At 35.8% G+C, this 22548-nt stretch overlaps 1 protein-coding gene across 6 annotated transcripts in view; it reads right to left on the reverse strand.

Moving 5' to 3' along the window:
- Positions 1 to 22548, reverse strand: part of LOC149569855 (protein EMBRYO SAC DEVELOPMENT ARREST 30-like) — a 63380-nt gene that overhangs the window by 35200 nt on the left and 5632 nt on the right. The window lies entirely within an intron of this gene.

The raw sequence follows: 22548 nt of genomic DNA on the forward strand, positions 1-22548 counted from the left end.
GGACCTAGACTTCTTCCATGACCTTTGCTGGAATGAGTTGGAGTTTACGGTCATGCCTGCTACTGATTATAAGATCGAGTCAAGTCGATGTGGATACGCAATTAAATCCGATGATTCTGCAATCCATGGGTCCAATGATGCATGTGACTTCAAACTATTTGCATCTAATCAAATTCCAGAGTTAAAATTAGAACCGACTGCACTAATGGAAAGATGCCGCGGGGAAAGGTATACACCAAATAAATAGCATCCCTGGCAATCGTTCCAAATAGATTAAAGATGACAATCTTGAGATTGAAGGAGAGTACATCGAAACGAAATGGAAAGCCAATAAGGGTGTGTTTGAATCACTGTGTGCTTGCGAGAACTATTTGAAAGCAAATTAAGCAGTATCCTCAAAGTATATGGATTTGACCGGATTTGACCGCATGCGAAGAATTGCCCAAATTGTCATTGTATTTACTCACTCGAAACAAATCACAGAGAAATTAACATTGTGAACAATTTGCTCAAAGTTAGGAGTTGATTCCACCTACAGGTTGAGAGTGTTATTAACGTCAGTCGGAAGATGTTGATGATTAATAGAAGAGTCTTGGAGACTTTGACACCCATGTCTTATAAGCCGCTGAAACATTGTCAATCATAATTAAATTTATTTGGTGTTTTCTGCAGGTTGGAGCATCATCATGGCAACAGGGTGTTGGGTTGAACATTTTGAGGCGTGGGATGTATCGATTCACGGCAGCACAAGGAAAGGAGATCAGGAGGGGTCATCACGTGCAGAAGAGGGAAAAATTATTTGTGTATCCAGCCAAGTCGACTTAAGACAATGATGGGATGATAATGTCTTTACCACCCAATTCACCATTGCATTCAGAAAGCCATGATTCGTTTCTTCTTTGAATAGCCAGAGATTGAGAATGAAGTATAAAAACTTCTATGTTCGGGATATTGCGTGGAAGACACCAAAGCATCATGAATTAATTATTTAAAGCCGCCTCCTTTGATTATCGATGGTTGTTTTGGATTTACTACTAAATAGTTGTAATTAGGTATCGTGAAGGGGTGTGTCCATTCCTTATGTACCTTTTTACTTATTATAAATATGTAATACAAAGGGAGGAGAGGATATAATTTTTCATTCATATTTTTAAAATTTTTGTCTAGCCTATGCCTTAGGATATATTATATTTTCTCATCGGCAAAAGAATGACCTATTGAACTAAGCCTGTGGATAGTGGATTTTTGAGTAAATTTCATTCGGTCCGGATAAATTTGCAATGGATGGATCATCCGAAAGGAGTGTCTCTACTTGTAATTTTTATTCTCGGCATAATCTGTAAGCGCATTTATTTTTATTTGCATTGGAGTTTAACTTATTATTAAGTTGTGTCCTTTATAAATGTTTTTTATTATTTTCTGTAAATATTTTAATATTCGGATAAGTGGACTGGTTCGTTATTCCATTTTAAATTTGATAAACTTAAATATTGTGAAATACTTTATTGTTTCCGTATTTAGGTCTAATTTGTCTCCGGGAGTTAAAGTACATTTTAGACTAATTTGAATTGCATTCATATAATTGATCCGTCGCATTTGAATCATTAAATTTATTTATAGTTTAATATATTAAATTTTATAAAGTTGTACGTTTCAACTAATAATTTCGACTCTATTGCCCATCTAATTAAGCACTGGTCTCTTGTTCTTAATTCACAATCCATATGCCGGTGACTATTTCATTTCTTTCCATTGAAAAAATTAATATATTCATCTGTTGCATTAATTTATACTTATACTTTATTTAAAACGTCATTTCAATCATTTGCTTTTATTCTCAATTCATAAATCACAAGTTTAAAGATTTCCTATATTTCTTGCCATTTGGAAAACGTTTATTGTGTTCGCGTTCTAATCAATCTGTTTTAAGTGTCTTGGATTTAAGTGTTTTGTCCAAGATTAGGTACACCCGCCTCGGTTTTGCAGAGCCGGAAGTGCAAGGAATTCAGACTTTGCTGTTCAGTTCCGTCAAGTTGGCCTTAACTGGTTGGATATCCCAGCATCGAGCAGGCAAGGCTCGTAGGATTCCAATCTGCGATTTTGAGAACCAATAGGAGGCATGACCAAGATTGATTTCTATTGAAGAAAAAGCTATAGCTCCCAGGAATCACCCGCATGCAAACACCTGTTACAAAAAGAGAGAAGAAAAAGCAATGAAGGCTGGAATGCCCAAATCCACAGAGAAGACATTCTTGATGAGCAAAAAGAGAAATTGTTACTTATATAAAAGTGAATGTGTGAATTACAAATAGAGATCAATCCTTATAAAAGGAAATCAAAACACTAAAATGTAAAACCTAGGTTGAATGATAATAATTAATAAAAGAATTAATTATTATATGCCTAACTTTTAGCTTAAGTAGAATAGAGTTAATAAGAAAACACCTTATTACTCTGATACCCCCCCTTAAGATAAACTTAGGGGGTAGCTAAAAACCTAGAAACTACTACGAAAGTAAATTTGGGTCCTGACAACAAGGCTTGCTGAGGTACTCAAGCATAGCCAAATCTCTGTAAAGAGTTGAAATAGAGAAAACCACATGAAAAAAACCCTACTCCAAGAAGAGATGGAAAAAATACTGAAAGACCTAGTGAAGGACTGAAGAAGCCTCCAAACTAGGGAATGTCCCAGAAGATAGGAAAAAAAGGATGCTCATGAAGAACGCCACTGGAGCATGTAGAAGTTGCAAAGCTCTATCAAAAAGTAACTACTGATCTGAAGAACCTCCACTGAAATTGAACCTGACCAAGTAGAGAAATTATAATCTGCATGAGTGCTCTCAAATGACACTAGTTGAATCAGGAGGCACACGAGGTAAACAATTGAACTCGAAGATATAGATGGCATGAAACACCAAAGCCTGAAGAGATGATCAATTGAAGATGGAAGGCAAAAACACAAGTAGGAACAAAAAGAAGAGTGTCTATATGGTAAATGATTCTTCTCACCGAAATGCATAGGTACCCAGCCACTGCATCTGCCTCATACATAGGAACAAATACTCAATACATAGCTCACTCCATCGAACCAAGGAAGCATAAAAACCAACAGAAGACCTCCCTAATGCAAAGAAGGGTGAGGTGACAAGTAACTGGAAAAGTGGGCCAAAAGAACTAAATGTCAAGGAACCACGATCAAGATGTACAAAAGAATACATGTGTGTACTAAAGTGATCAATCTCAGACATGTCATGAGGCTAATGTCACAGAAGGGAAACTTACTGGACAAAAGTAGATGGTAAACAAAGGAAAAACATCAACTCCCCATAGCACTTGAATCAAAGTAGTGCATATACAATAAGGCACAAGATATGGTGAATCTCGAGAATGTGGTAATCTGCAAGAGTGTCCTCAAATGACACTGCTCGAATCAAAAGGCAAAACAAAGCAAAACAACTAAAACGAAAATAAAGATGGAATATGGCACTTTATCTCAATGTGTTTGCAAAAAATGCATGTATTAAATGTCTACAAAGACCAAAAGAGACAAGGCTGATGCAACAGGTAGTACAACCCATGACGAATCATCTGAAGCAACAAAATCAATTCTCGGACCTGAAACAACCAACATATCCACCAGAATGAAAAAATGCAAAAGATTGAATAGAATGTGCCTAGAGCAAAATCTAGATAAACAACTAGCATCACTAGAGAGAGCTCTAAAAGGCCTTTCCAACGATATAAAGAATTCCCAAACCGGAGATCAAATGTTCAAGATGTCTCCCGGAGTGCAAAAAAAACTCATCACTTTGACAACAAAAAAAATCATCAAAAAAGCATCAAAACTGAAGATCACCTGCACCAATATAACAAGCTTGAAACTAGCTTTTCGGCGATATCTCGTTTGCCAAAAACAGAGTTCAAATGAGCAATATATGGCAAAAAAAACTACAAAGAGGTCCAAAATGAGCCACAAAGGCTTGCAAGGTATGCTGATGCAGTCTTGTCATCAACAAATGACAAGCCCAAATTTGACAGTCAAATGGCTGTCGTGGCAAAAAAATGCCAACAAAAATCACTTTGTCAGAAAAGTAACATGGCCAGCATCGGAAAATAAATCCAGTGGTTGATAAGAAATTTCACGTGTTAGAAATGTTGCATGCTGGAGAAAAAAACTCTGGTGGCCAAAGAAGGTTTCCGAAAAATCATGTAGCAAATAAAGCCTTTATTAAAAAAAAGCATAAATTCTCCTAATCTCCTTAATTCGGCTCAAGAAAGCCACATAACACAAGCCCAATAAACACATGCATCTAATCCCAAAAAGAATACATAAGAAAGTGCATACCCACCAAAAAACCAGTGGCGGGCCAATAATGGTTGCGTAGGCCAAGGTGAGGACCTGCAATCAAAGGTTCGTAGACCGAGGTAGCCTGAGAGGATGCTGAAAAGACCCAATATTTGAGGATGGAGGCATGGAGCCCAAAGCACACGGAGGTTGAGCAACTTTGAAGGCGTGGGCCCCCCAAAAAATTAGCATTTTCTTAAAAACACGATGGTCTCTGTGTTTTTTGTTTGATAAAAACAAACAAAAGTTCCACCAATTTCTGCAGATCACGGCCCTTTGCCCAAGCTCGCGTGCCCATCTACACAGCAAATTTAGCTCTGCAAATCACCCGTGCACCTTCAATTAGCTAAATCTGACACTAGCCGCCCATATATGTAACTCAACCTATAAATTGCCATTAGCAACACGTGGACAAGATTGGCTCATTTCATGCTCGCTATGATCTATGACCTTGATAGAACCAAAGTCAGAAAAATGATCTGCAATGCAAATGATCATGTGACAAGGGCAACAGCTAGGGAGTATTTGATTCCATTACTACAAACAAACCAAGAGGCAAAAATCGTGCCTGTACAAGACAAAGGCTCTCAACTCAAAGGGTTGACTATGGCATGGAACCCAAGAGTACGAGTGGCGCTGACGCAAGACACCCCTCTGAGAAAAAATGTGCCTTCCTTAAAGAGCTTGAGGATTTATTAAAAAAGCTACCCACATGGATAGTCGGGTATAGTGGGGACCAAAGAAGGTCCACGCATAGTCGTGGGTACTAGGTGCATATCTACACACACAGGTTCCCCAAAAAAAAAAATCCACTGTTGCACATACTTTGGGAAAAAACTTTCCCAAAAGTTTTAAAATGCCCTTTGCTTGATAATAAAAATAAAAAGAGAATTTGAGATACATATTATTTTTTAATAAAAAAATATCGCTGCATCATTTTTCGAGTCCAAGCTAAAAAAATTTGCCTCAAATTTCAACAGCATCCAAATTGGAAGTATTTTATATGGAAATAAGCATTTTGGATGCTCGGAGTGCAACGGTGATGTCTGTTTGCGCTCAAAGTTACTAGAAACAAAGCCCCCCCCCCAAGATCCAATCCAAAACACCTCTAAAAACTGAAACCCTTTGAAAGAAAAAACACAAATCTAAAAACTAAGCCAAACCTCTCATAAACAAAACAGGGGCATGAAGATTTGGAGCTTGAATACCATGTTGAAGTTGATGAAAGATCAACCCCACATCTCCAAGAATCACCTGCATGCAAACATCTATTACAGAAAAAGAGAAGCAAAAGCTATAGAGGTTGGAATTCTCAGATCCATAGAAGAGACATTCTTGATGAGCAAAAGAGAAGTTTTATTAATCAAAAAGTAAATGTGTGAATTACAAAGAGAGATCAATCCTTATAGAAGGAGATCAAAACCCTAAAAGGTAAAACCTAGTTTGCATGATAATAATTAATAAAAGAATTAATTATTATATGCCTAAAGTTTAGCTTAAATAGAATAGAGTTAATAAGAAAACACCTTATTACTCTTAACAATTTTTGTACCATGGTACTCATCTGGTGTTATCTGATCCTTGGTCTTATCGACTGTAGGAGTTACAATTTACAGAACCCTTAATCTATATTCTCCTCTTTACGATCTTCGTGAATATTTTAGCTTTTCCCTTTTCCTCAGATTGGTTGACTCAGTTCAAAATTTCTTGTAGTTCAACTACAAGTCAACCTCCTTCTCTTGACTTTTTTGAATCCTCGGCATTAGCCATTCTGGAATACATACATTTTGATCTCCTTGAACTATCAACTGATCTTTCCCTTGTACTACTCAAATGTTGATTTCTTCTTCACCCCCTGGGCTCTTCACTATTATTTTAGGAGTTGCAACCTCCACAATTGGAATCTCTGCGACTACTGCAAGAACTTCATCTTCTTCTAGATTAGCCTCATCTTCCATCATTTCTCACTCCAAGATTGTAACAAGACTTTCCTCGATAGCCATATCTTGATCTTTACTTTTACCCTAAGCAGATTTCTCATATGCATCGATACTCAACCTATCTTTTACTGGCCTTGCCAAGTTTTCCTCTCACTCAAATATCCTTCCACTTGTCTCCACTTCCTATCTCTCAAAAATCTCTATCTCTTGTACACTGGGAGTTGGCCTTGGTGAAGAGGGAACATTTTTAGACCAAAGACTTCTTCTGTTGAGATTCCTGAAGGTTTGGCCTACTTCTTGGATGCCTTTCTTGGCTGCCTTTCTTGAGCTACCTCTTTTCCTTTCCTGTGTTTTGCACTTCCTGATGGAGTTTCTCCTTCTTTTATTCTTCCCCTAGATATCTACCTTGGTCGTTCATCCCTAAGTGGTTGATGACCCATCAACTGATGTGTGAAGCCATCCCTAGGAACAACTAGTTTGCTACGTTAACGATCAATCCACCACTTTGTGAAATACATGATTGGTTTAGACATCATGTTAATATCTATGACCTTTTGCTAGTTATATGGATGAATAGCCTTTTTCAGATTGAATCCCTTTTGCACTGCATTTGGCTCTTCCTCCATTTAATCAGGTACCTAGAATATACTGCATGTTATGATCATATTCAAAGGCAATCTTGACTACATTCTTTTTCTTATCTCAAACTCAGCTGTGGTATTTGCCCAAAAATCCTCAAGGTGCTTCCTATGTTGGTATCTTAATCCTACTAGTGATTTGATCTTGTTGTAGGGATCAAAATCAATTCTTCCTAAATAAAGTGGCAAATGGAAGAAGTTGAGTTCATCTGATGATCTCTACACTGCCTTTAGACTTGGCATATCTCAATTTTTCCATCTACGGAAATTGGGAAATCCAATCCTAATCCCTTCTTGCCTTTATGAATCTTACATAGACAATGAATTGTCGAGTAAGTTCCAATAGGTATAGTTTATCCGTTGAATAACTTGGACGCTTGTATGGCTCCAAAAAAAATCCTTGAACTCAAATGTATGAAAAGATAGGGAATTGAATGAACCAGGCTCCATACTCTTCCCCCAGCTTCATTGGCAACCTCTTATGTAGGGTCTTGACAATACGCATGGCAAAGCCATCATTAACTCTTACATAGTAATCTTTGGCATGTAGGTGCCATTGTGGGTAGCATTCGTGAACTTTCAAATGTTTGTTTCTACTACCTATTGGCCCTTTGCATCTTAATCCATCATATTTCACCATTCACTCTAGCACATAAATGAGATAAGAGCTCGTATAGAATTTCCTTGTTTATTCCAAATTCATCAATTGCTCATTGAGATTATTGTTAATACGTCCAGCCCAATCTATCATGTTGACCTCTCTAACCACTTGCTCGACAACATACCACATCTATGCTTCAAATCTATAGGACTGGGGTATCCCAAAAATCTAGTTGAGCATCGTAACCAAGTCACTATATTCTCGCTGAAAGTCAAGCCATACCAAGTCCTTGTGAATATTTGAATGGTGAGACCTCTTTTTCAACCATTTATTGTTAATGATCTCTTCACAAAACAGAGTCCCAACAGTTTAGACTTTGAGTGTTTGTTCCCTTGTTTTTGTCACCATTCTTGGGGGTGACGGAATTCCAAATGCTTCAGATACGAATGCCAAAGAGAAATCTGCAAGGGTGTCCCCATCTAAGTCTTTGATAGTTCTATTTTTGGGGCTATAATGTTTTACACATTCCACAGTCAATTCAGAATATTGGAAGGTGGAGGAAAACCGGTTGCAGGAACAATTCCACTATTCACAATCTAAATAGCCAAATGCGTAGACTAATGGTCTTTGTGTTCAAACATCCTTCACTTGAATTTGCTCGTATCAAGGCCACCAAGGTTGGTGTTTCCAACTTATGACCATTTTGAAATATTCTTAGATTCAGGATAGAATTCTCTCTTCTCATTCTTTATCAGTTCTCCTCTAGTTTCGCCCTCTCTCCTAGATTCTGTCATTTCTCCTTCCTGTAAAATAGAAAATGGTTGTACATAAGAGCATGCAAGAAAAAGTAGAAACAATTTCCCCAAAAGGAAAAGAATTTTTTTAATTTGTCAGAATCCCTCGATTTCTCTTCGAAATGTGCCTTCTATGCTTTTCTCAGGAAACCGATGCATTTTCACACATTTCTCCAACTTACTAAAAAAATCATCTCTTGATGAAAGTTTGCAATCTCTTTCAAAATCTTTCACATTTTTCAAGAAAATTCCCAACAAATCTTTTCAAAAAAAATTCCACGAGCTTCTTGGAATCTCCATTTTTTCTTTTCAAATTTGCACGTGAGAATGAACAAAAGGGTTTCTTATAGAGATCTCCTCACATAAAGTTGTCATCATGACTAAAGGCTAAATTTAAGCAGTTGCTTTACTTGGCCTCAAAGATTCTAATTTGGAAGAGCTTTTATGCCACTTGTCACAAGTTTCCTTCTTCCTTTTGGGAAATTGCTAATTTGGTTGTTTTAACTTCATGAGGAAATTATGTCATGCTTTCTCAATTCTGATTTCTCTGAATCATCACCAAAACTCTCTCTCAACGTTCATGTTTGTTACTTGCCTTCGAGCTATCTGCACTTCTTTATACTACTACTATAGACCTTCAAACCATGGAAGCATTCCCTGTGAAAGGTGATGGATGAGGTTACCCCCATATTCGGAATCGACATTGTTTTTCTGTAGACAAAACTCAGAGCTACTAAGAGAGACAAAGAAAAAAAAAAAATAGAAAGCATCAGGTGAGAGAAGGACTAGGGTCTCGTGCAAATGAGCAATGGGTAACAATGGTCACAACAGTAAATTAATATAAATCAATTACATAAGTACAAATGCAAATTAATACATTGACGATAATTAATACACTAACAGATAACCAATATTATCAAACACAACAATAGGCATTTTATGCCAACTATATCATCCTCCCCTAAAAAAGAAAGGCATCTTCCAAATGACAAGTATACATCAAGTAATATCCAGGAAGACTAATGATGAGTGTAGATAATGACTCATACTACGCAAACTCAAAGTTATAGTGGACTTCAAAAATAAAATTAGGGTTTGGGGTCAACACCCCCAACAAGATCGGGGAGGCAACACACCTTTTGTGGGGGCTTGGGGGCACCATACCCTTGCAAGGGTCAAGGGGCAAAACCCCTTATATGGTTCAAGGGATAGTTCCCCTAATGGAATCGAGGAGCAAAGCCCCTTGTAGGGGTCTGTGGGCAGTAACAGGGTCGAGGGCAATGCCATCATGAATTCTTCAGATGCCAAAAATAGTACTAATAAAGCCCAAAAATGCAATTTTGAAATCTTTTCCTGCCAAAACTCTTACTTGTTGAACAAGAAACAAGAACTCAAGGAATTGTGGTTATCACAGGGAAGGGTGGCATTCATATAGCTTCTATTTGATGATGTTATTAAAATATAGTAACCTACTTGAATTCGACGTGACTTTTGCATCTCGAATTGAATATTTTTAAGGCTGCAAGGAAGAAAAACAACAAAAGAAAAGTTTTAAAAAAACTAAATCTTTTATTTTATGCTTAACTTTACACCGACATTGGTCGAGTCAATTGGCTTGAACTCAACAAGTCAAGCTGCAACTCATGACTCGACTTGTCAAGTCGTGACTCGTGACTTGCTACTCAGCGACTTACGGCGCATCACATGACTGACTCCTCCAAGTCTGAGTCAAGGTCATTTTAACCCGACATCCTTGACTAAACTCGTGACAAGTCCACTAAACTCGTGACAAGTCCGAGAACTCTAGCCAACTTAGATGGTTAAGTGATTTTTATTTTTTTGAATTAATATATTATGAATATGCTGATTTGAATTTATGTATGTGGACTAGTGGGAAAGAATTATGATGCATTTCATTGTGGATTATCAATATAAATTTCTATGAATAGTTTATTATAATTTTTACAATAATGATGGAAATTAATCCTTCCTTATCATCAGATGTAGGAGGTCCAACCCGCAAGGGGAAGAGTATAATCAATGTGAGGGGATGTGAAGATACCGTAAAGCTTAGAAATGCCATCTGAATAGGAGCCATAACTATTTAGCCCATCATCAGGTTTAGGAAGGGTTATTGCTTAGATATGTTGAGGAGGTTGCCTCTTCTCCTTTAATGTTAAGTAAAAACCTCGGCTTCATTATTAAATTAATTGCTTTGGATCTTGTTGATGAGTGTTTCATGACCTCACTAGCATAGCATAAAGTGTGAAAACACTCTATCCTCTCTCAATCGAAATCACTAGTATCCTAAGATTGTACAGAAGGAATACAAGGTTCTAACTATGAACTTGCTACTTTAATGTGGAGATGATCTTCTTTGATTTGATGTATGTTGATTATGCAAAGGGACTTACAATAGTTCACTTATACTTATAAATCTTACTTGTGAATGGTATGGTGATTTGAGTGCAATAACTAATTCTAACTGGTTTTGAAATATAAAGCAAATGAATTGAGGGCTTAAAAATGTAAGCTACTTCTGTTATCCTGCATTTTGTGACCTTGTCACCACAAAATGCAAGTTATCGTACGAAACTTTTTCAACTTAGTTTCCCATTTCTCTGAGTTTAGTTCGTTATTTAATTCGTTAGTTTTGATCAACCAATCAATTCCAATTGATATAATGAACCAATTTACTGAAGGCTTTCATCAAGTCTTTTTAGTTTTTCTATTTGTTGAGCCTATGCTTGATTTTTGAAGTCTTCAACATCATTTTCCTTGTTTTTTGAGTGTGTGTTTCTTGGTTTTTGGTACTTTGGTTTTGCTCAAGATATTGCTTTCAATTTTCCCTTCAATTCGGTATATTTTAGGGCTCAATCAGAGTTGGTAATCAAAAGATATGACCATTTTAGTGCTCAAAAAGTGGACCTTTTAGGTGCAACTACACAAATTAAAAATATCATGTTATATTTTGAAGTTGATATTAACTTTTTGAAAAATATAATATAAATTCATTTTATGTTATGTTTTTAAGTTACTTTATCTCAAAAAGTGGACCTTTTAGGTGCAACTACACAAATTAAAAATATCATGGTATATTTTGAAGTTGACATTAACTTTTTGAAAAATATAATATAAATTCATTTTATGTTATGTTTTTAAGTTACTTTATCATTTTAATTTTTCACTTAAAGTAACTATAGTGCACTTTATGTTATATTTTTAAGTTACTTTATCATTTTAATTTTTCACTTAAAGTAACTATAGTGCACTTTATGTTATGTTTTTAAGTTGAGTTATTTTTTAAATTTTTCACTTAAGTGACTATATTAACTATATAGTTTAATTTAACTTTCGAGTTTTAAATCAAAACATCTTAATAAATATTACTTTTAAGATGATATTTGCACATACTATATTAATTATATAGTGTAAATATTATTTATGACCCATTTGAATAATATTTCTTCAAAAATCAAATTGACATGTGCTTAATTCATCACTTAAGTTGTGCATAACATGTCTATAAGCATTTTCATCAAAATATGCAATTGCACCTAAAAGGTGTGATTTTGAATGAAAATGTCATTTGAAAACACATAAAACATGTCATTACATGTGTTTTAAAATATGCAATGACTCCCAAAAGGTGAGACATGCATATTTGTGTGTTTTCAAAACATGCAGTGACCTCCAAAAAGTGTGATTTTGCACAAAAGATCATTTTTGAGTAAAATTTAAAACATGCATATGCACCTAAAAGGTGTGATTTTGCTTGTGGCTTTCATTACATACATGTAATTGCACCCAAAAAGTGTGTTTTTGCCTATAGACTCTTTTCATGAGATTTTAAAACATGTAGTTGTACCCAAAAGGTACGATTTTGATAGAGAGTCATTTTCAAAGATTTTATAACATGTAATTGCACCCAAAAGGTGCAATTTGTCTTCAAATGCATGCATATGTCTTCAAGAAACCCGATTTTGAAGATTGAAGGGAAATTTTCATGCGCTTGCCCTCCAAGAACACATTTTTGCTTGAGATCTCCAAATTTCTTCATTCCAAGTCAAGGAAATCTTCTACCTAGGGTCATTTATGCATTTGAATGCATTTCCATGCATTAAATGTTGAATCTCCATGCAATAAACGTCATTTTTCATTCCATTCGAGGGCACATTTTGGTAAAAAATGCCCAGATTTGGGCATTTTGGGATCACATTTTTGCATATATGGAAGGCATTTTGTGGTATTGATGCATCTCATTGCTATTGGAAGTCATATTTTTGACATTCAATGCCAAAATCAATCTATGTAATGGTACATTGGAACCACGTTTTTTATTTAAAACATCCCATAAGCTTGCATTCATTGAAAACTTTGGAGTTTTGAGGGATTGTAGGGCATGTTTTGGGCATTCTTATCCAAAAAAGCCTCATTGGATGCTCCTTTCGAATTCATCATTGTAAGGTTGAAGAGATCCAAGTTTGTTTGAGAAATGTTCAAAGTTGGAACTTCTTCCCCTTCATTCTTGGCATATTAATCTTCAAGTAAGTAGACATTTTCCATTTTGTAATTAATTCATTCTTATCTTACTGATTTGATGCATGTTTTAGCTTGATGTTACACACTTGTTGATCTAGATGCCATAAAAAGTGCATTTTCTCTTTAAAAATGATGAAAAGTCTCATTTTCATACTTTTGGTTTTTTCCCAAATTCCAAATTCGAGTTTGCATGTTGAAGTTTCTTGCTTGTTGACATGTTTGATTCTAATACCAAAGGTACATGTTTCTTTTGTGTTTGTTTGCTTGCTTTTTGGTTTTTCTTCATTTGGAAGAAACTATAAGTTATTTCCCAAGAACTTGAGCATGTTTCACTTAACTCCACCTTCCATCATCTCATGCAAGTGCATCTTTTGATTCCATATTTTCCATTACATGTCAAGGCACATTGCATCCATTTCTTTCATATGCAATTATTACACTTCATGAGCAATTACATGTAATTCCACTTTTCATGTCATGGCACATTGCATCTCATTCTCTACATGCAATTACATGTAAAGTTACCTTCCATTTGCATTTACATTCAATCTCACTTTTTGTTCCCAATCGCATGTCACATATACATGTAAGTCACTTTTTGTGCAATGACATTTTGTGAACCCATTTGACATAAAGTCACTCTTTAAAAGTCAAAAAAATTTATTTGAACACATTCCCATGCATTTGTCTTTCATGCCTTACGCATATCCATAAACACTAACTTTTCCCTCATGTTTCCATCTTCTCGAGCCATATTTCAACCCTTACATATGCATGTTATCTCCTTTCAAGATCATGACACTAGATCTTTGAAGTGTCTAATCCATACTCCAAAACTTTGTTGCTGATCAAGAATCAACGTTTTTATAGAAGTGATATCCTCTGTTGATGTGTTCACATTTTGGAATTTTCATAGTACAGCACAAGCACAAGAAATGCCCTCCTCCACAAAATCGAAAGGAAAAATGAAATATCAATATGATAAAGAATCGGCTCATACAACTTCATCTCATGTCACATCAATTCTTGATAGTGTGTCAGATACAGAGATCGGACATGTGGATATGATTGATTTCTTGCGAAGAATAGAGGCTCCTGCAAAGCATGAAATGAAACGCATCAAAAAGAGTAATATTCATTTGGTGTCTACATTTCTTATGGCTGCCCTGGAACCGGAATCTGTTCTAGGATGTGCAAAGCATTTCAATCCAAAGTCTAAAACAATCAAGGATGCAGATGGTAATGTCATTATTAGTCTTGATCTTGAGGTCATTGAACAAATTTTCAAAGTACCACAGAGTGCAGAATGTGTAGACTTGACCAAAGAAGCATCTTTGTAAAACAAGGGAAATTATCAAAAATACGTTACTTTATATTAGTTGGATTCCAAGAGAAATAATTTCTAAAAATGGCCTAAAACCACTCAGATCCAGTTTCAAGCCAAAATACCAAAGACTTGATTACTCTTCTCAGCAGAATATGCGATCTCAAGGATTCCAATGATTTTGAACCATGGATGTACAAGTCCATTTTTCAAATCATTAATAATAAAAAACATATATTTTCGGGAGAGTTCATCAACACTGCACTTTGTGAGCAGCTACTCAATGTAGGAACATCAGCGCCATTCTACATGAATTCTTATCTTGTCTATATTGTTGCTGCAATGGGATTTTTTTGAGGACTTTCAACTAAAAGAAACCATCTTCAAGTTCCAGTTTGGGAGTATTATGATCAGATTACTTTGACAAATAGTATCATTATAAGAGGGTTGAAGATGCGTTCTTTGGACATTTTTGGTGCCTAATTGATAAGCAATTGTCTATCAAAAGAGTGTTTGATGAGGCTTGGGATAAGATTAATCAATATGGTTGCATCTTTATTCAATTTCCAACTTTTACCTATTTGAGAGTTGGGTATTTTAAAGGAGAACCATATACCTTGTGATACTGGTTATTGTTGACATTTTGTTATGTTGATGCCTTAGACAATATTTGGAATTTGTAAACAGTGGTTTGTTTGTATTGATTCCTTGGATGGTACTTGGGTATCAAAAAGCAATAGTTTAGAATGAATTGATGCCCTAGATGGTAATTGGTTTTTATTTTCTGCTTCCATGGAATAGTAGTTCAGAACTTTAGGTATTACAAAAGGAATGATACGATGATTTCATTCTTATCTCAAGTAATGTAATTTGATTGTTGCGTTTGCATGAATGTTGGAATAAATCTATGTAAAATAAGCTAATAGATATCAAATTTTAAAATATCTAACATTTATAAATAAATAAATAAAAATCGTAAAATTTTGTATTGAGAAAATAAGAATATTATATTTTGTTCATGGGAATTTGAATTTTTTTAGAAATGAATATTAGCAAGGCTATCATTCCCTCTTCATCCTTTACTAGTGCCATCCAAAGCGTGTCCAAAATAGGATTTTTGGAAACAAAATAAAAATCCAATAAAATATTTGATATCACATTAAAGTTTGAAACAAAGTCCTGTATATTAACTTCTATCCAATCATGAACAGAGGCTGAGTTCAATGAAATGTGTAAACGTTCCTAATTAATAAATACTCAAAACTTCAAGGCTCCAGTACAATGGAGGTCAAGTTAAAACCCACATTGTGCAGAAGATCTAAAATTTGTGTAACAAAAAAAATAACAATCAATTATGAGTTCAAAATACCATTAAACTGATTATGATCTTAGATCTGGCCTACTAAGAATGACATTACTTTCCTTAAGAAACAACAAATTCCATTATAAAATTGTTTAAAAAATTATAACAATATAGAACTTCGACTTCCCAACAATTGGAACGAAACATTTTCAATTTGAAAAAATCTGATTCATGGGCTTCTGGAATCATACAAAGAAAATGTAATGAACCCTATTTGTGATTGACCTTTTTTTTGCATTTGAGTCACAATTTATTACTATCAAAATTGTAAGATGGTTATAGATATAACTTTTCTAATACAAATGCCCTTTAATAAGGTAAATCCTGATTTAGGTTCTGCAATCACCAAATAGGGAACAAGTGCATGTATACAACTGATTATATTGTTAGCATCTTGTAAGTAAATAAAAAGCTATGCAGATCCATCCTACAATTAGATAACATAATCATAATATACTAAGGCCAATGGTAAGAAAACATTTGTAGCATTTCAACTTTTATGGGCCACATCCATAGTGAATAACTGAATAAGAAGACATGATGAGGCGCCCTTTTTGTCACCGCCCTAAGCTGTCCTGTCCCCTCTTTAGCTCTGTCTAGCAATGACATGAGAGTTAGCCTATTATGGAGTCTTGTAGGCTAGTAGTGGTGATCAGGGACTCAGTCAGGGTTTTCAAGGTCCGGATTTGGTATTATAGGCAGTAGTAGATAAGTTGAGACTCAAGAGAAGTTCCTTGATTTTAGGAGGCAGTTCCTTGATTGTAGGAGGAGATTCCTACCTTTTAAGAGGTGGTGACATTTCCAGAGTTGAGGTTCTATGAGATCACCCCCCGGTCTCAATTTTAGGAGATTTGGGTGTGTTCACTATTTTTTAGGAGTATCCCTAGATTTGAGGGTGAGACTGCCAGTTGGCCCAAGTTGTCCGGCATCAGTCACAGGGAGGTGACAAACTCAATTTCATGTTTTAGAGGTGTTTGGGTTATTCCATGGCTACTTGGGAAATATTTTAATATATTTAAATATTCTCCTAAGTTAGCATTTTAATAATTTAAACAAGGCTAAGTGTTTAGCCATTTTGGAGTAATAAGGAGCTTTATGGCTCCATTTGGATCGATTTGCCTATGTGTGATAGCTCATTGGAAAGAGCTCAGTCTCTAGTATTTGATTATCACTTGCCAGGACTTATTTGATGTTTGGAGCTATTTGTCATTAATAAAGTAATGATTTCCTTTTATATGGACGTCTTTATTGGGGAAACAATTTATATTATAAAGTTCAAATGAAATCCACTTTAGGGTTCTTTTAGGGTTTGATTTGCCTTGGAGAGGGGATATAAGGAGATGGTAACCTAAAGGTGAGTATCTTTATCATTTTGTCAACCTATAATGGACGCCATTGCTCTCGAAGAGCATTCCTCACCTAGGATGCAAACCCTAGTGTTGAGAGCAGATTTGTTGGGACGTAGCCCTCAACAAGATCAGATTTGAAGGTTCTTATGCATACAGTTTGATCACGGCAGAGGATCAATTTCTACTATTGCAGTCACACTTTGCAGGCAGTGGATTTATAGGGAAGGTGGCCACTTTGGTTCAGCCTAGCTTTTCCTTATAGTAGCTCGTAAGAGGAATTCTAGAGTGTTTATTTGCAGCAAACTGGACTTGTTTTATTGCAGCAGCTTGGGCTCTATCATTTGAACTCGTTTGGTTGTAGATGATTCCCATCTACAGCTGGTGTCAACCTTGTTTGAAGTACATCTGTATTGGTACTATTCTAAAATAAATCAGACTCTACTGGTACAATTTTAGAATTATTTCCAGAATAGTATGTATTGCTACATATGATATCTATCACTTCTATTTTATCAATTACTGTTATTTCTTCATTGTAATATCTATATTCTAAAAAATATTAAAAGAAACAACATTCTTCTGCAACTTCTATCTAGCTCTATAAGATCAAAGAAATATCTACAGGAAAATATAATTTATATAATTAAACAAATAGCAGCAACAAAGCAAATATCCATTTGGGATATTTCAGTGGTATCAGAGCATTGAACCTACCAGCCTGTTGGGTTAGTTGCAGGTCAATACCATGGCTAGAATTAAAAATAGGCGCTCTAAGGTTTCATCTCCGTCAACAGGTACAAATAAGATGCCTCCTGCTAAGGCTTTCAATGATGCAATAATGAGAAGCTACCATCAGTATCGTTCTCTTCCTAAAAAGATACAAGATATACTTGCATTCACACAATTTATGAGTATACCAAATGCCAAGGATGATTTGGTATCCAAAAGATTCATATCAACAGCAAGGAAGGAAGGAAGAATCAAAGGATAGAAAAGAAAGTATTGGAAGAGAAGATAAGTCAACAAGGGAAATAGGGACCAACAATAACCAGCAAGAGGAATTACCAAATGAAGATCTTGAGGGGGTATCAAAAGAGGATATTGAAGAGAGCCCTGCTCTTCAATAGTAGTCCACATCCTTTGCTTATGGATTTACACATGTCCATAAGCTTGTTTTGGAGAGCCAACTGAAGGTTAGTGAAAAAAAGGCCATTGCAGCCTTGTCACATTTTGAAAGTTCCCATAAGTTAATAGAGAGGTACATTTGGAAGGTCCAATTTGAGGGAAGACATAAATGTAAAGAAGAGGCTTCATCAATCTCTGATTTGCATGTGCTTAAGACAACGATGGAGGCAATGAAGAATAATTACTTAAACTTCCTTTCAGATAGAGATCATCTTCTTGACCTTGGTGTTATTTACTCTATTGCTTTGAGGAGGAAAGAAGAGGAGATTGATCAGTTTATTTAAGAACATTTAAAGGTTAGAGAAACTTTGGGAAATTCTCAAGTAAATCAGATTGAAGAACTGAGTAGGGAGTTGAGTTTAATCCATGTTTTACCTACAAAATCAGAAAATCAGTGGGAGGAACATTGTGTAGAGCTGAGTATACTACATTCTACTTCAGCTCAATCAGAAAACCTGCCTCTTGCAACAGCCCATTTAGATAGACAACCTATTAATGAGGTGAATGTGGAAGAGGAACCATTTGATGATACATTATCCAGTGATACCAGTAGTTCCATTAATACCAAGGATATACAAGATGATTCCAAAGAAAGTATAAAGAAGGATTCCAAAATTCTGAGTTTGGATAGCAACAATTTTACTTCCCGTTCTCATGAATTTGCTGCCTATAGTCTTGAAGAAGTTGATGACATACATTCAGTCATTGTTGATAACTCTTTTTCCAAGATGAGTGCTGATTTGATTTTAGATAACCCACTCTTTGAATTGGATGATGAGGAGGCTCTTGATCTTGATGACACAAATGATACGAGGAGCTCAATCTTGGAGTATGATTGTGGAGTTGAGTATACACTTGGTGGGCCGGCCACTCAAGAGTTGTCCCTTATGCGCATGGATGGCAAATATACTTCTATTAAGAGGTGGCCTCATGGTTTCCTTGACGGGGCAAAAATAACCTTCCTGATTGGTGACTTTATACTCTTCAATCCATTGAGGATTAGTGACTATCCTAGTGGGGAAGTTATGACTCATCCGAGCTTTTCACTATCTACATTAGGTTTTCAACATTATGGGAGTGTTGGGAGGTGCCCCTATCGGTTAGCGATGGAGTGGGGAGTGTTTGTTGTTAATTGGAATTAGTTTGATAGTATGTTTGATATCACTTGTGTTGCTGGTCAGAGTTATGACAGTGAGATAGGGTGGCCATTGTTGATAGTTTTTTATCATGCAAGATATTACTCACCCATTGTTATCGTGTCTTGCATACACAAAGGGTTACTTAATAGTGATGGTGATAATATGAAATTCTTCTACATCACACACAGTACGTCGTATGTTTTGTTATGGGACCCAGGTATTGATTCGCAAGATACATCACTTTACGTAGACTTCCGTATATTGCTTCATGGTTTGGAGTGTTGGGCATTTTTGTCAAAATGGAATAGCTGGTTGTATGTTTGAGAGGTATGGAGGGTCGCATGCTATGGTTGAGCATGTTATTTTGTTAGTTTCCCGGAATTGCATCAGGCTCAAAGATTGTTAGTAGGAACCTCACGGAGAAGCATTGGCAATATTGGTTTGCACATCTATTCAAACAAGTGCAATATGAATATGTTGCATTTTTTTTTTAAATTGGTTTAGAATCCAAGAATCGAGATGTATAATAAATTCCTCCACTGGATTCATGGTGAGATGCTTCACTTTGAAGATCTTGATGTTTATATCAAAGTAGCACAACAAAGGACATGGATGCGTCGGTTGTACTTGGGCGAGTATTGTTATAATACTAAGTATCATATGTCGATTACTATGACTCCATTTAGAGCCCTCTATGATTACAATGCTCTATCTTTTGTTGATCTGGTGATTAGTGATAGCAAGGTTCCTTTGGCACAAGATTGGGTATAGGACAACCAGGACATCATGAGATTTCTCGGAGAGAATCTTCAGCAGGCACAAAATCAGTAGAAGGTCTACCTTGATCGACACAAGATTGAGAGGATATTTGAGGTGGGGGATATGGCGTACCTACGACTATAGCCTTACCAGCAGAGCACCCTCAAAAGGGGTGGAGCTAAGAAGCTCAAACCTTGTTTTTATGGACCATACAGGATTATCAGGTGTTGGAGAGGTTGCTTATAAGATTGAGTTACCATCTGGCAGTAGGATTCATAATGTGTTCCACATGTCGTATCTAAAAAAGGCACTAGGACAACATATTATACCATCTCCAAATCTTGGAAGAGAGGGAACACCAGCTAAGAAGCAGGGTGATTCGAGAGTATCTGATTCGTGGGAGAGGTCTCCCTATAGAGGACGCCACTTGAGAGGGTGAGACTATTTTACAGCATCCAGCTTTGCAGTTGCTTATGGGCAAGCATCTCCGAGAGGGGAGGATTTTTCATGTCCCCTCTTTAGCTCTGTCTAGCAGTGACATGAGAGTTAGCCTATTATGGAGTCTCATAGGCTGGCAGTGGTGATCAAGGACTCAGTTAGGGTTTTTAGCGTCCAGATTTGGTATAACAAGCAGTAGTAGATCAATTGAGAGCAGTTACTTGATTTTAGGAGGCAATTCCTTGATTGTAGGAGGAGATTCCTACCTTTTAGAAGGTGGTGACGTTTCCAGAGTTGAGGTTCTATGAGATCACCCCCTGGTCTCAATTTTAAGAGATTTGGGTGTATTCCCTATTTTTTAGGAGTATCCCTAGATTTGAGGGTGAGACTACCAGTTGGCCCAGGTTGTTTGGCATTAGTCACAGGGAGGTGACAAACTCAATCTCATGTTTTAGAGGTGTTTGGGTTGTTCCTTGGCTACTTGGGAAATATTTTAATATATTTAAATATTCTCCTAAGTTAGCATTTTAATAATTTAAATAAGGCTAATTGTTTAGCAATTTTGGATTAATAAAGAGTTTTTTGGCTCCATTTGGATCGATTTGCCTATGTGTGATAGCTTGTTGGAAAGAGCTCAGTCTCTACTATTTGATTATCACTTGCCAGGACTTATTTGATGCTTGGAGCTATTTGTCATTAATAAAATAATAATTTCCTTCTATATGGATGCCTTTATTGGGGAAATAATGTTATGGAATAAAGTTCAAATGAAATCTACTTTAGGGTTCTTTTAGGGTTCAATTTGCCCTCGAGAGGGGATATAAGGAGATGGTAACCTAAAGGTGAGTATCTTTATCATTTTGTTGACCTATTTTGGACGCCATTGCTCTGGACGAACATTCCTCACCTAGGATGCAAACCCTAGTGTTGAGAGCAGATTTGTTGGGACGTAGCCCTCAACAAGATCAGATTTGAAGGTTCTTATGCATACAGTTTGATCACAGCAGAGGATCAATTTCTAGTATTGCAGTCACACTTTGCAGGGAATGGATTTTTAGGGAAGGCGGCCACTTTGGTTCAGCCTAGCTTTTCCTTATAGTAGCTTACAGGAGGAATTCTGGAGTGTTTATTTGCAGCAGACTGGACTTGTTTTATTGCAGCAGCTTGGGCTCTATCATTTGAACTTGTTTGGCTATAGCTAGTTTCCATCTACAGCTGGCATCAACCTTGTTTGAAGTACATTTGTATTGGTACTATTCTGAAATAAATCAGACTCTGCTGGTACGGTTTTAGAATCATTTCCAGAATAGTATGCATTGTTGCATATGATTTCTATCACTTCTATTTTATCAGTTATTATTATTTATTTATTGTAATACCTATAGTCTAAAAAATATTAAAAGAAACAACCTTCTTCTGCAACTTCTATCTAGCTCTATAAGATCAAAAAAATATCTACAAGAAAATATAATTTATATAATTAAACAAATAGCAGCAACAGAGCAAATATCCATTTGGGATATTTCATAAGCCCAAGAGAAGCATCTCTCATTCCCCTTGGCCTCATTTTATGAAGTGTACCTAGTGAGGCCTCACCGTTCTCCCATATTGCCCCTTCAATCTCATAAGGCTGGTTATTGTTATTGAGTTTATGTAGTGTTTGATAAGTATGCTTCCACATCATAGATTATAAAAATCAAAATGCTCTCTAATTAAGATATGATACAAGTCATAAATATAAATCTGATTACAGTATGTGGATTATCTGATTTATAAATATCCATATATTTTACGAAGAGATTTTCTTACCATATATATATATATATATATATATATATATAGACACACACACACACACATACCAAAGTTATCAATATATTTGTAGTAATTGTGTACACATATATCTCTATATATAGATTTATCTGTATGTGTGTGTGTGTGTATGATGATCTACTTTACTAGTTACTATTCTAATGTGTATGCCCAATTATTCCTTATAAGAAATTTGCTTTTTTTATTAGTAAAATAGTCACCCTCTCCCTTGAAATAAAACACAAAAATCGAAAATATTGACTTGCCTACTAAAATTTAAAAAGATTCAGTAATGAAGCCAATTAAAAAGAATATTGGT

This window comes from Cupressus sempervirens, chromosome 3, assembly GCF_028749045.1.
Source record: "Cupressus sempervirens isolate cs-2001-9-10 chromosome 3, ASM2874904v1, whole genome shotgun sequence".
Classification (NCBI taxonomy): domain Eukaryota; kingdom Viridiplantae; phylum Streptophyta; class Pinopsida; order Cupressales; family Cupressaceae; genus Cupressus; species Cupressus sempervirens.